Below are 11,245 nucleotides of genomic sequence, written 5' to 3'. Positions count from 1 at the left end.
ATTGAGGTGATTGGTAAAGAGTTTTAGGGAAGAGTGTTTATGGGATTGTGTGAAAGAGGGGTGAGAAGAAGTGAGTGGAGGTAGGTGGGGATCCTGTGGGGTCCACAAATCCTGAGGTGATCCTGTGGGGTCCACAGATCCTGAGGTGTTCAAAGATTTACAACCTTGCACCAAATTAGGCATGCAAAATGCCCTTGCACACAAATCTGGGCGTTCAGCGCCAGATTGGTGCTTGTTCTGGGCGTTGAACGCCCATTTATTGCCCATTTCTGGCGTTGAACGCCAGAACCATGCTTGTTCTGGGCGTTCAGCGCCAGCTCTTCTCCAGGGTGCAATTCTGGCGTTCAAACGCCCAGATGCTACCCTTTTTGGGCGTTCAGCGCCAGAACCATTCTCTGTTCTGGTGTTGAACGCCAGCCAGATGCATCTTACTGGCGTTTAAACGCCAGTAAGGTCTTCCTCTAGGGTGTGATTTTTCTTCTGTTGTTTTTGATTCCATTTTTAATTTTTATATTTATTTTGTGACTCCACATGATCATGAACCTAATAAAACATGAAAGAACAAGAAAAATAGAATTAGATAAATAAAAATTGGGTTGCCTCCCAACAAGCGCTTTTTTAATGTCAATAGCTTGACAGTGGGCTCTCATGGAGCCTCATAGATGTTCAGAGCATTGTTGAGACTCCCCAACACCAAACTTAGAGTTTGGATATGGGAGTTCAACACCAAACTTAGAGTTTGGTTGTGGCCTCCCAACATCAAACTTAAAGTTTGACTGTGGGGGCTCTGGTTGACTCTGCAGTGAGAGAAGCTTTTTAAGCTTCCTCTCTATGTTTACAGAAGGATGACCTCGAGTTGTAAACACAAGGGAGTCCCTATTCAATTGAAGGACTAATTCACTTCTGTCAACATCAATCACAGCTCTTGTTGTGGCTAGGAAGGGTCTTCCAAGGATGATGAATTCATTCTTATCCTTCCCAGTATCTAGGACTATGAAATCAGTAGGGATGTAAAGGCCTTCAACCTTTACTAACACGTCCTCTACTTGTCCATAAGCCTGTTTTCTTGAATTGTCTGCCATCTCTAATGAGATTTTAGTGGCTTGCACCCCAAAGATTCCCAGTTTCTCTATTACAGAGAGGGGCATGAGGTTTATCCCTGAACCAAGGTCACACAGAGCCTTTTCAAAGATCATGTTGCCTATGGTACAAGGTATTACAAACTTTCCAGGATCCTGTTTCTTCTGAGGCAATGTCAATTGATCCAGATCACTTAGTTCATTGGTGAACAAGGGAGGTTCATCTTCCCAAGTCTCAATACCAAATAATTTGGCATTCAGCTTCATGATTGCACCAAGGTACTTGGTAACTTGCTCTTCAGTAACATCCTCATTCTCTTCAGAAGATGAATACTCGTCAGAGCTCATGAAGGGCATAAGGAGGTTCAATGGAATCTCTATGGTCTCTAGATGAGTCTCAGATTCCTTTGGTTCCTCAAAGGGAAGCTCCTTATTGATCACTGGACGTCCCAGGAGGTCTTCCTCCTTGGGATTCATGTCCTCTCCTTCCTTCACAAGTTCGGCCATGGTGATTAATTCAATGGCCTTACACTCTCCTTTTGGATTTTCTTCTGTATTGCTTGGGAGAGTACTAGGAGGGATTTCAGTGATCTTTTTACTCAGCTGGCCCACTTGTACCTCCAAATTTCTAATGGATGACCTTGTTTCATTCATGAAACTCACAGTGGCCTTAGATAGATCAGAGACTAAGTTTGCTAAATTAGAGGTATTTTGTTCAGAGTTCTCTGTCTGTTGCTGAGTGGATGATGGAAAAGGTTTACTATTGTTAAACCTATTTCTTCCACCATTATTAGAGCCTTGTTGAGGCTTTTGATCCTTCCATGAGAAATTTGGATGATTTCTCCATGATGGGTTATAAGTGTTTCCATAAGGTTCACCCATATAATTTACCTCTGCTATTGCAGGGTTTTCAGGATCATAAGCTTCTTCTTCAGAAGATGCCTCTTGAGTACTGTTGGATGCAGCTTGCATTCCATTCAGACTCTGAGAAATCATATTGACTTGCTGAGTCAAGATTTTGTTCTGATCCAATATGGCATTCAGAGTATCAATTTCAAGAACTCCTTTCTTCATAGGCGTCCCATTATCCACAGGATTCCTTTCAGAAGTGTACATGAACTGGTTATTAACAACCATGTCAATGAGTTCTTGAGCTTCTGCAGGCGTTTTCTTTAGGTGAATGGATCCACCTGCAGAAGTATCCAATGACATCTTAGCCAATTCAGATAGACCATCATAGAATATATCCAGGATGGTCCATTCTGAAAGCATGTCAGAAGGACACTTTTTGGTCAGTTGCTTGTATCTTTCCCAAGCTTCATAGAGGGATTCACCTTCTTTCTGTCTGAAGGTTTGAACATCCACTCTGAGCTTGCTCAGCTTTTGAGGAGGAAAGAACTTGGCTAAGAAAGCCGTGACCAGCTTGTCCCAAGAGTTCAGGCTATCTCTGGGTTGAGAGTCCAACCACACTCTAGCTCTGTCTCTTACAGTAAAAGGGAAAAGCATGAGCCTGTAGACTTTAGGATCTACTCCATTAGTCTTAACAGTATCACATATCTGCAAGAATTCAGTCAAGAACTGAAAAGGATCTTCAGATGGAAGTCCATGAAACTTGCAGTTCTGCTGCATCAGAGAAACTAGCTGAGGTTTCAGCTCAAAGTTGTTTGCTCCAATGGCAGGAATGGAGATGCTTCTTCCATGTAAATTGGAATTAGGTGCAGTAAAGTCACCAAGCATTCTCCTTGCATTATTTTTGTTGGGTTCGGCTGCCATCTCCTTTACATGTTCGAAATTTTCAATAAGGTTGTCTCTGGATTGTTGTAATTTAGCTTCTCTTAGTTTCCTCTTCAGAGTCCTTTCAGGTTCTGGATCAGCTTCAACAAGAATGCCTTTTTTCTTGTTCCTGCTCATAAGAAAGAGAAGAGAACAAGAAAAGAAGAGGAATCCTCTATGTCACAGTAAAGAGGTTCCTTATTGTTAGTAGAAGAAGAAAAGGAATAGGAGTGAAGAAGAATGAAGAATCCAAACACAAGGGTAAGGATAGGAGCAGTGATGTGAGAAGAAGAGAAGTGTTAGTAGATGAATAAATAATTAGAAGGAGATGAGGGAGAAGGATTTTCGAAAATTATTTTTGAAAAAGAGTTAGTGATTTTCGAAAATAGTTTTTGAAAAAGGTTAGTAATTTTTCGAAAATTAAAATAAAAAATTAAAATAATTAGTCAATAAAAAAGAAATTTTGAAAAAGAGGGAAGATATTTTCGAAAATTGGAGAGAGAGAGAGAGTTAGTTAGGTAGTTTTGAAAAAGATAAAAAACAAACAAAAAGTTAGTTAGTTAGTTGAAACAAATTTTGAAAAGATAAGGAGTTAGGAAGTTAGAAAAGATATTTTGAAATCAAGTTTTTGAAAAAGATATGATAAGAAAATATTTTTGAAAATATATGATTGAAATTAGTTTTGAAAAAGGTTTGATTTTTAAAATCACAATTAATGACTTGATTCACAAGAAATCATGAGATATGATTCTAGAATTTAAAGTTTGAATCTTTCTTAACAAGCAAGTAACAAACTTGAAATTTTTGAATCAAAACATTAATTGATGATGTTATTTTCGAAAATTATGTGATAAAGATAAGAAAAAGATTTTTGAAAAATATTTTTAAAATTTTCGAAAATAACTAAGAAAAATAAAAAAGATTTGATTTTTGAAAAAGATATGATTTTTAAATTGAAAATTTGATTTGACTCATAAAAACAACTAGATTTTAAAAATTTTTGAAAAAGTCAACTCAAATTTTCGAATTTGATGAGAGAAAAAGGGAAAGATATTTTTTTTTTATTTTTGAATTTTTAATGATGAGAGGGAAAAACATGAAAAAGACTCAATGCATGAAAATTTTGGATCAAAACAATGAATGCATGCAAGAATGCTATGAATGTCAAGATGAACACCAAGAACACTTTGAATGTCAAGATGAACATCAAGAACTTATTTTTGAAAATTTTTATATGCAAAGAAAACATGCAAGACACCAAACTTAGAAATCTTTCATGTTTAGACTCTATGGATGCAAAAATGCACATGGAAAACAACAAAAAACACAAAACATGAAAACATCAAGATCAAACAAGAAGACATACCAAGAACAACTTGAAGATCATGAAGAACATTATGAATGCATGAATTTTCGAAAAATGCAAGATGAATATGCAATTGACACTAAACTTTAAATCTGACTCAAGACTCAAACAAGAAACATGAACTATTTTTGATTTTTATGATTTTTTGATTTTTTTGTATTTTCTTTTAATTTCTTTTTTTCGAAAATTATTTTGAAAAAGAAAAATAAGGATTCCAAAATTTTTAATATGAATTCCAGGAATCTTATGCTCTTTAGTCTAAAGCTCCAATCAAAGGGTCAGGCATGGCTTAATAGCCAGCCAAGCTTTAGTATGTAACTGAGATAAACCATAAATTACCACTCAAATTAGCACAAGATAAACCATAAAATAGTGATTTAACAATCTCCCCACACTTAAACATTAGCATGTCCTCATGCTAAGCTCAAGGAGACAAAAGGAATGAATGGAGAAAGTAAGACTCATGAGCTGCAACCTATGTATGTGAATGCAACTATATGATAAGATGTTTCTATCTACTTGGTTAAAAGTAAACAAGTTCTCCAAGACAGACATAAATCAGATTCCACTAATTCAAATCACACAATAAAAGATAAGTAAACTTGTGAGGAGATAGCTCATAAAAGCAGGGAACATAGAATCAAGCATTGAACCCTCACTAGTAGTGTATATGCACTCTAATCACTCAAGCGTCTAGGGTTAATCCACTCTACTCTTCTTTAGTCATGCTTTCTAAATTTTGTTCTTCATCTAACCAATCAACAAATATCTAGTGTACAAATGCAAACATCATGAGGTCTTTTCAAGGTTGTAATGGGGCTAAGGTAAGGGTGAGGATATATGTATGGCCAAGTGAGCTGTAAATTGAATATTTGACTAACCTAAGTTCTCACCTAACACACACACACACTCTATATAATTCTAAAATCATGCCTAGCTTCCCATAATCTCACTTTTGTGTATTTCCCATACTTATGTATCAAATTTTCTTTAATTTCACCACATATGCATTGATCTTTTATTAAACTTAATATTGGGATAATTTTGTCCCCTATTTACTTATTTATTTATTTATATTGTTTTTTTTATGAACATGAAAGAAAACATAACATATCAATGCACATGGTTTTTCTGGTCTCACATGAGTATGCATCCAAATTCTCAATACTTTTGTCAACACAATTTTATCAACCCAAGTTCCCATAATTTCCCACACTTAATTGATACACAATCTCTATCTTAAGCTAACCAAAGATTCAATTGGGGTAGTTAATTATTTTTCTGCTTAAGGTTGGTGATGTGGTAAAATACAGAACAAATGGGGATTAAAAGGCTCAAAGTGGCAAACAAAGGTAATTGAAATGGTAGGCTATTTGGGATAATGAGCTAGTAACAAATGATGGCCTCAATCATATGTATGCATGCCAATACACTAAACAATGGACATATAGAATGGAACAAACTATAGATTGCAATCATAGAGAAGAAAACACACAAGAATAAAAATTATGGTTAAATAATGTAACCATATAAATAAGCTCAAAATCTCACCTGTTGTGTGTTCTTAGCTATAAACCATGTTCCAAATTACAATCTTCAAATAAGTTTAACAAAAAAAATTTTAATTTAAATTAGTGAAATGCTATAAAAAGGGTATTGAAAAGAAATTTATTACTTCAACCAAGCAAGACATACATGCAAACAATTATTACCATGCAATCTATCCTACCTAACAAAATAAAAAGTCAAATGTTGGTGTTAAGAGAGAGAAATTACCTCCGGAAGTCAAGGACTGACCTTCAAACACATAAGGCTTGGCACGATTCTCCGTGCCATCAGTAAGGAGCAAGGTAGGGATGGAAGCATCGCCTCCGCTGTCTGGTTCGCCATGGCTCCTTGTGCTACTGGTTGAAGGGGAGTCCGGGGTGTCCTTCTGTTTTGGAGGTGGGTTGGTACTGACTATGAGTTCCTTCAGATAGTGGTATCGGCGCTTGTTATGGCGCTCCATTTGCTCCATCCGCCGGTCTTGCCGGTCGAACCTCTCAAGGATCTGAAGGAACATCTGATGGATGGATGGTGCCTATGGTGTAGATAATGGTGGAGTAGAAGAAGGAGGTGTATCCAAAGATGGGCCTACAAGCCGGCTCACAGAGGGAACTAGTGGCCTGATGTACTTCCCATTCGGGACATATTGGTCGGCCCTAGGGATCATGACCTTTGTGTCTCCTGCCCGATAGGAAACACCTACTACAGAGACTAAATCTGAAACCAAGGCGGGAAAGGGTAGGTTGCCCGTAATCTGTACATGTCCCAAGGCTTGCCAGATATGTCGGTACAGGTTGAGAGGTTGCTCTGTCAGGATCCACCAGATGAGAACAGCCATGTCTACTATGAAGGTCGACTCATGAGTGCTCGGAAAGATATAGTGGGACATAATCTGTGCCCACACGCGAGCCTTCGAGGTAAGTGATTGGGCTGAGATGCTTTTGGGTATTGACCGATGTTGCCCATAGATCCAGGTGCTGCCCGGTTAGGCTATAACTCCAAGGATGCTATCCCAGTCAAATTGATACATCTGGCGTTTAAGAGAGGCCTCTTGATATGCATCTAATTCCTCTGAGCAAGGTGGAAGATACAGTGCTCTCTGTATGGCACTCTCGGAGATAGGAACTTACTGCTGACAGATATAGACAGTCTGCAGAGTAGGCGAGTAGAAGTTAGAGTAGAATTCAACTACCCATGATAAGTTGGCCTCCCGTGACTGCCTCCTCAAAAATCCCCACTCTCTCATCTCGATTCGGGGCTCAACAAAATCAACAAAGTGGGTTGGAACAATGAGGAGATGCTCATTATTGTAGTTTCTCTCAGCTAGGATGGGGAACATCTGTTAGCAATAACGGTTAGTGAACCGTGTGGAGTCCCGTGCGGGAAGGGCTTTCTCTGATTCATCAACTTTAAAGATCCTCTTTACCCGCTTTGTTGGTGGCTTGACGCTTGTAGATGGAAGCGCCATAGCCAGAGCTCTCTTGGTTCCTCTCCTTGCTGGTGGCTTGTCAGTGGCCTTCTCTTTTCCTTTCTTGGTACCTGGTGCACAAAATTGTGATCATCAATGGCGCCATCAACATGGTACGCTCAATTGTAATCTCAACTTTTTATCACAACTTCGCACAACTAACCAGCAAGTGCACTGGGTCGTCCAAGTAATAAACCTTACGCGAGTAAGGGTCGATCCCACAGAGATTGTTGGTATGAAGCAAGCTATGGTCACCTTGTAAATCTCAGTCTGGTGGATATCAAAAGGTTATGGAGTTTTCGAAAATTACTAAGAAGTAAACATAGAATAAGGATAGAAATACTTATGTAATTCATTGGTTAGAATTTCAGATAAGCATATAGAGATGCATTCGTTCCTCTGAACCTCTGCTTTCCTGCTGTCTTCATCCAATCAATCTTACTCTTTTCCATGGCTGGCTTTATGTAAGGACATCACCATTGTCAATGGCTACTTTTGATCCTCTCTGGAAAATGGTCCGATGCGCTGTCACTGCATGGCTAATCGTCTGGAGGCATCACCCTTGCCAATGGCTGCATCCCATCCTCTTGTGAAAATGGTCCAAATGCTCTGTCACAGCACGACTAATCATCTGAGGTTCTCGATCATGCTGGAATACGATTCACCCTTCTTTTGCGTCTGTCACTACGCCCAGCACTCGCGAGTTTGAGGTTCGTCACAGTCATTCAATCCCAGAATCCTACTCGGAATACCACAGACAAGGTTTAGACTTTTCGGACTCTCATGAATGCCGCCATCAATCTAGCTTATACCACAAAGATTCTTATTAAGAAATCCAAGAGATACTCATTCAATCTAAGGTAGAACGGAAGTGGTTGTCAGGCACGCGTTCATAGGGAATGATGATGATTGTCACGTTCATCACATTCAGGTTGAAGTGCGAATGAATATCTTAGATGCGGAATAAGTTGAATTGAATAGAAAAACAATAGTACTTTGCATTAATTCTTGAGGAACAGCAGAGCTCCACACCTTAATCTATGGAGTGCAGAAACTCTACCGTTGAAAATACATAAGTGAAAGGTCCAGGCATGGTCGAATGGCCAGCCCCTCTGATCTCAGAACCAGGCGTCCGAAGATCAAAAGATGTTCCAAAGATCTCTAATTCAATAGTAAAAAGTCCTATTTATAATAAACTAGCTACTAGGGTTTATAGAAGTAAGTAATTGATGCATAAATCCACTTCCGGGGCCCACTTGGTGTGTGCTTGGGCTGAGCTTGAATGTTACACGTGCAGAGGCTCTTTCTGGAGTTGAACGCCAGGTTGTAACGTATTTCTGGCGTTCAACTCTGGTTTGTGACTTGTTTCTGGCGTTTAACTCCAGACAGCAGCGTAAAACTGGCGTTCAACGCCCTTTTACGTCATCTAAACTCGGCCAAAGTATTGACTATTATTATACATTGCTGGAAAGCCCTGGATGTCTACTTTCCAACGCAATTAGAAGCGTGCCATTTTGAGTTCTGTAGCTCAAGAAAATCTACTTTGAGTGCAGGGAGGTAAGAATCCAACAGCATCAGCAGTCCTTCTTCAACCTCTGAATCTGATTTTTGCTCAAGTCCCTCAATTTCAACCAAAAAATACCTGAAATCACAGAAAAACACACAAACTCATAGTAAAGTCTAGAAATGTGAATTTAACATAAAAACTAATAAAAACATCCCTAAAAGTAACTAGATTCTACTAAAAACATACTAAAAACAATGCCAAAAAGCATATAAATTATCTGCTCATCAGTACCCATTCCAAAGGAAGAAAGAAAGAAGAAGAATGTTAAATATATATAATTCCAAACCGGCGGGAGAAAGTTCCAAGTGATAATGAATGCCAAAAAAAAGATAATAGCTTAAATACATGGTAGCTACAACATGTGGGTAAGACATCAATTACGAGGAAAAAGGCAATTCATAGGAATTAGATGTAAGAGGTTAAAAGCATGCAAGTAATGGCCATGAGAAGCATAACTCAAGCATCAATTATTAAAAGAAGCCAAATTAAGGAGCAGTTGTATGATGACAATTGTGAATGATAATCCCAAATACATGTGGAGTACAAGTGTGGTGAAAAAGAGGCATTAAAGTGTAAGAGTAAAATAAAATATGATTCAGAATGCCATAAGAGCTTTTTCACAAACACTTGGTGTGCAAGGTAAAATAGGAATGAAAATAATGAATCCAAATGTATATGAGAGCCAAATTTAAATGCCAATTGTCAAATCACTCCTTATAATATCCACAAGTTCAGTGATAATAAGGTACGACCCGAATAAAATTCCAACACCAACATAAAAATTGATGAAAAAGAAAGAAAAAGAAATCATAAATAATTAAGCTAAAAGAAAAATTGAGAAGAAAGAAAAATAATTAAATGCAATAATTAAAAGAGGAAGAATGAAAGAGTAGAGGGGAGGAAGAAATGAAACCTGAGGGAGAAGATGAAGAAGGGAAGAAGAAAGTAGTGGATAGTAAAAATGAATGAGGAAGAAAGAAGGAAGAGGAAATAAGGTAGAATTAGGATTGAAAAAGAATTAGGATTGGGGGAGGGGATAAGTGAAATCTGGCGGCGTACTGGTTTAATTGTGCGTCGCATGCGACGCGTAGGCATACAACACGCGTACGCGTGGGTAGCGCAAATTTGATAGTGACGCGTAAGCATCTGGCACGCGTGTGCGTGCCTTTGGTTGTGCGAATTGCGCAAGTCTAGCCTCGTGCACGCACAACTCTCTGTTCAATCTGGGCTGGGGGCCAAAATTGCATACGATGCGTGCGCGTGAGGCATGCACACGCATGGATTGCCATTAAGGGAAAAGGACGCGCACGCATCAGGGATGCGTACGTGTGATGGGATTTATGCTTCTAGCACAGTTTCAGCCCCAAACCATCACAATTCTCTGTTCAGCACGTTATTGACGTCGATTTCCAGGGTCACCCGTACCGTCAGGGACGCTTACGCGTGGGCAGCTGAAAGTGCAAGCGACGTGCACGCGTGAGGGACGCGTACGCATGGGCTTGCTTGTGCACAATGCATGCTTCCAGCGCCACTCCTGTCCAACTCTCTGTTTACTTCCTTGGTGTTGCAAATTCACGCATAACGCGCATGCGTCAGGGACGCTTGCGCGTCGAACACCCTTTTTTTATGCAGAATGCAGGTGATGATGCAGAAATTATGAATAAACACTGATAAAAACAAAATAAAATAAAACTAAGAATAAAAAGGTATGATCATACCATGGTGGGTTGTCTCCCACCTAGCACTTTACTTTTACGTCCTCAATCTGCTTTTGTTGGTGGATCCTCCAAGAGGAAGACCTCTAGCTCTTTATTGTCCTTCATCTTCTCAGCATGATATAGCTTCAAGCGATGTTAATTGACCTTGATAAATTTGGAACTTGAAGGATGACTCAGGTGAAAGACTCCATATGGCTCTGCCTTTTCCACCCTATAGGGGCCTTCCCATCTTGATCTCAACTTGCCTGTTATGAGCCTCAATCTGGAGTTGTAGAGGAGAACTAGCTCCCCAGGTCTAAACTCTCTTCTCTTAATATGCTTGTTATGCACTGCCTTCACTCTCTCTTTGTATAGCCTGGAGTTGTCATACGCTTCGAGTCGAAAGTTCTCCAGTTCTGCTAGTTGCAGCTTCCTTTCAGCACCAGCCTTCTCAAATCCCATGTTGCATTCCCTTACAGCCTAGAAAGCCTTGTGCTCCACCTCCACTGGAAGGTGACAAGCCTTTCCGTATACTAGGCGGAAGGGACTTATTCCGATGGGTGTCTTGTATGTTGTCTGATAGGCCCAGAGCGCATCTACAAGCCTGGTGCTTCAGTCTTTTCCATGAGGCTTGACAATCTTCTCCAAGATGCGTTTTATCTCTCCTTTAGACACCTCGTCTTGCCCATTGGTCTGAGGGTGGTAAGCTGTTGCTACCTTGTGCACAATGTCATGTCTCTTTAGTAGACC

The 11,245-nt window shown here is 39.4% G+C and overlaps 1 non-coding gene across 1 annotated transcript; it reads left to right on the top strand.

The window, feature by feature from the left end:
- The first annotated feature begins 2,349 nt into the window (after window positions 1–2,349).
- LOC112752335 (small nucleolar RNA R71) lies at window positions 2,350–2,453 on the top strand. Its single transcript, XR_003176777.1, has one exon. It is a non-coding gene; the product is annotated as a small nucleolar RNA R71 (small nucleolar RNA).
- Window positions 2,454–11,245: the final 8,792 nt, after the last annotated feature.

Source organism: Arachis hypogaea, chromosome 15 (genome assembly GCF_003086295.3).
Source record: "Arachis hypogaea cultivar Tifrunner chromosome 15, arahy.Tifrunner.gnm2.J5K5, whole genome shotgun sequence".
NCBI classification, from domain to species: Eukaryota; Viridiplantae; Streptophyta; class Magnoliopsida; order Fabales; family Fabaceae; genus Arachis; species Arachis hypogaea.
This window is presented reverse-complemented; position numbering and strand designations above follow the sequence as displayed.